Raw genomic sequence first — 4,271 nt, 5'->3', positions numbered from 1 at the left:
AAAAAAGAAGGAAAGTAACATTTCACTGAAAATTAAAACAATACACATATAGAAATGCTCTACACGAAACTATCACTAAATTTAGTAACAGTAAAGAAAAGGGACTGATCCTTTTATACCCAAAGTGATAAGACATCCCTATTATTTTTTAAAAAGAACAAATGTAACTAGGCCAGTACACTTCAATAAAACTGCTAACAATAAATCACAAAGTCATCTATGATTACATGCCTTCACGGTATTTGTTCTACTTAGGAAGGCATGACCTGACAGAAAAGGCTAGGGAACCTAATTTGTGAAAAATTATCCTCAAGCTTACCAATTCAAATTATTTGCTCCTAGACTTCCTGTTTGGTTCCAAAAGGTCATACATGATTTTAAGAAGTCTTTCTTTCTGGGGCACCTGGGTGGCTCAGTGGGTTAAAGCCTCTGCCTTCGGCTCAGGTCATGGTCTCAGGGTCCTGGGATGGAGCCCCGCATCGGGTTCTCTCTGCTCAGCAGGGAGCCTGCTTCCCCCTCTCTCTCTGCCTGCCTCTCTACTTGTGATCTCTCTCTGTCAAATAAATAAATAAAATCTTTTTTTTTTAAAGAAGTCTTTCCTTCTTCCAAAGCAACCCCACTACTTGCTCTTTATATTATAAAAACTGATGCAAACTTTTAATCTACCATAACACTAAAAGCGAGTCACGAATTTTGCAGGAACCAGCAAACACTCGTTACGTCTCCAAACAGACTAGTATTCTCAATGGGAATCATCACCTTCCTGTCATGATACAATCAATGAAAAAAGGTATAGAGATCACCAATTAAGAAGAGTTGATACCTCAGTCACCCCATTAGTAATGGAAAGAACAGAACACAGAGAATCCAGCTTGTCTTGACTTCATGCACAGGGACTACTCTGTTGCCTACATGTTTTTCCTCTTTCTTTCTATTTTTTTAAAATTTTATTTTAAAGTAATCTCTATACCACACGTGGGGCTCAGATGTACAACTCCGAGAGGAAGAGCTGCATGCTCCACTGACTTAGCCAAATGCCCTGCTATTTCTCGAATGTTCCCAAATATGTTACCATATCCCAAAGACAAATGAAGATTCAATTACCCATCCATTTCAGCAAGAAGCTGATTTATAGTCTGCCTTGAATATGGATGCATTGGAGACTCAATTCGCTTCCCACCAACAGAATCTAATTCATCAATAAATATAACACAGGGAGCATTTGCTTTTGCTTCCCCTAGGAAAAGAGAAGAGATACAAATAAGCTTAATGAAATCAACGTTCTTTGAAGAAAATCATGTAAGTATTAAAAACCTGTAAGACTGTCAAAGGCAACAAAAGACATTCATTAAGGAGAAAGTACATAAAAATGAGATCTCTTTCTTTCTTTTAAAACTGATTTAAGAACGGTAGCCTCAGGAAAAAAAACTGTACCATACAAAATGATATATAATAAAAAACAACCGAGTATTCATTCTTCTGACTGTACAAGCCACAGTCAGATTTGAGGCTAACTATTCCTTAATTACATACTACTGAATTAATGAATAAGATAAAAAGGACAACAACAACAGAAAACCCAGCTTTTCAACAGGCCCCAAGGTCACCTAACACTTCTAGCTCCTCTATTTGGGAAAGTACAGTTCTGTTTTAGGTCACACATTAAATTACCTAAAACCAAAACCCCACAATGGTGAGGTCAGCTATCAATCATAATCGAATAGCAAATAGGTAAGAATCCCTCTTCCCCTAAAATTAACAAAATTTCGTATTGTATGAAAGATACATTAAAATGTACTAAATAGATTTCTGATACGGCTGGCTCCCAAACTCACAAACATTTCATCAAATTCTGATCCAGAAGCATAATAAAAAGGAACATCAGCTTCTCCAGCCACAGCTCGAGCAAGAAGCGTCTTTCCTGTCCCTGGTGGTCCAACTAAAAGTATTCCTAAAAGAGAAAACAAATACACTGATTCAACTTAAAAAATAAAAATAAAACCTGATGTGAGCCTATGAAACAAATAGTTATTAATTAATGCATACATAGTTTTGAGGTTGAAAGCCCATGACTATTATTTTGAAACAAAGCAAAACATAGGTCTCTAGTAATGATTCTCTTCAGGAACTTCTTTAAAACTAATTTCCCTCTACCATTTATATCTTGAGAGAATGGAACATAATAAACTTATCTGTCATTAAACAAGTAAGATAAAATTCACATAAACACAGATTAAAAAATTGAGCAACCAAATGTGACACATGAACCTTGACTTGATGTTCTTCCATAAAACACATATTTCAGAAACTCTGATGAAAATTTGATTTGGACAGCTGAGGAAAATTTGAAAAAATTCTGGAGTACAAGATATTAAGGAAACAGTATTCAATTTTACTTGATAGGATAAATTATTCTCTTTAGGATAATGTCCTTAGTCTTGGGTGACACATAACAAAGTATGTAGAGGTAAGTAGTTCATGTCTCCAGCTTTGTAACGTTTCCTATGTTAGAAAATTTTCATAACAGCAGTACATTTTTTATAAGTTGGAATAACAGATTTCTCCGGTTTCCACAACTTTTCATTTTTCATTTAAAAAGGTAAAAAACCCTTTATTAATTAATGCTATATTTTAACATAAAAAACTATCTTTAAAGGAAAGTTGTTGAAAAATACCCTTAAGACTACCCCTTGTATTGCCATGTTATTGTTATCCTTAACTGGTTTAAATGGTAGAATGTATTTTTATAACTGAGAATTTCCCCACAATTTTGTAAAATATCTCTTGTGATTAGAAAGAAAAGTGTTAACTATTCTATGACTTTAAACTTTAAACTTTCTGATGTTATAGTACTGATTTTAATAAATGAATCCTAAATTCGCAGAGATTCATGCAAACAGTTTTATATACTGCTGAGCACTGTCAGTAGAGATAGTGGGCAGTATAGAAACAAACCTTAAATATGAGTGCCACCTTTATGAGACTGACGTGCTACCTACTGCGCTAACGAGGCACCTTGAGTGCCACCTTTAACTTACCAATTCCATTTCTAGAATTAGAATCCAGAATAATGAATAAATAAATGAGTAAATCTAGAATTTATTCTGAAGAGATAATTAAGGATGTAGGCAAAGCCTTGAGATAATAAGATGATCATCACAGTGCTGATTTTATTATTTTAATTAAAAATATCTGAGTATAGTTGACACACAGTCACATTAGTTTCAGGTGTACAACATAATGATTTGACAAGTTTAAACATTATGCTGTGCTCACAAGAGTAGCTACCCTCTGTCACCATACAACACTATTACAGTATCACTGACGGTATTTCCTATGCCTTTTACTCCTCTGACTTACTCATTCGACAACTGAAAGCATGTTTCTCTCATTCCTCTTCACACATTTTGCCCAGCCCTCACACTGCTAATTTTAACCACAAAACACCATAAAAGCTTAATGTAAGTGATTACAGCATAGCATGATCATTTGGTCCAGGGACACCACAAAGTCATTACAATCTTGTACCCAATTCTAGCATATGGTTTCCCCTCACACCAACAAATAATTCTCCAACACCAGTCGGGCACCCTAACATTCCAATCAATTCTGATGCTACCCACCTGGAGATAGCATCAAATACCGTAAGTTAAGGACTTCATCCCAAAAGACTGCAGACTACATACTAACTTGTGGAAAGTTCCAGCCTTCTTATCATATGGTTGATTCTCCTGGCAACCAGCTGCTAACCTTAGGTGTGCTCTAAGAGTTGACTCATTAATAGAAGACAAATCTATTCCTGTCATCACTATTAAACTACAAGAAATGGGACTAAGACTACATATGTATTTCTTTTTTTTTTTAAGATTTTATTTATTTATTTGACAGACAGAAATCACAAGTAGGCAGAGAGGCAGGCAGAGAGAGAGGAAGGGAAGCAGTCTCCCTGCTGAGCAGAGAGCCCGATGCGGGGCTCGATCCCAGGACCCTGGGATCATGACCTGAGCCGAAGGCAGAGGCTTTAACCCACTGAGCCACCCAGGCGCCCCTAAATATGTATTTCTAATTATAAATCACAACAGTCATTAAAAGAGAAAACATCAAAGACAAACAGGACTATTCCACAAATTAGTATATATATTGCACAAATTTTAAGGTCATGAAAGATCCATACCCACTCGCATAATAACAGAGTGAGGAGGGGAGCCTGGGTGGCTCAATCAGTTAAACATGAGACTTCGGCTCACCTCATGATAGGGTCGTGAGACTGA

General features: G+C 36.1%; 1 long non-coding RNA gene across 1 annotated transcript in view; it reads right to left on the bottom strand.

The window, feature by feature from the left end:
* Positions 1-1,104: 1,104 nt before the first annotated feature.
* Positions 1,105-4,271, bottom strand: part of LOC111139319 — a 4,397-nt gene continuing 1,230 nt past the window's right edge. Inside the window, exons 2-3 of the long non-coding RNA XR_002640084.1 lie at positions 1,799-1,951; positions 1,105-1,237 (exon numbers count right to left, since the gene is read on the bottom strand). This is a non-coding gene — a long non-coding RNA (uncharacterized LOC111139319). The remainder of the gene's footprint in view (positions 1,238-1,798; positions 1,952-4,271) is intronic.

Source organism: Enhydra lutris, unplaced genomic scaffold, assembly GCF_002288905.1.
Source record: "Enhydra lutris kenyoni isolate GAN:26980312 unplaced genomic scaffold, ASM228890v2 scaffoldscaffold99, whole genome shotgun sequence".
In the NCBI taxonomy this organism is placed as follows: Eukaryota; Metazoa; Chordata; class Mammalia; order Carnivora; family Mustelidae; genus Enhydra; species Enhydra lutris.
The sequence above is the reverse complement of the archived record's forward strand: the minus strand, read 5'-3'. Positions and strand labels throughout refer to the sequence as shown.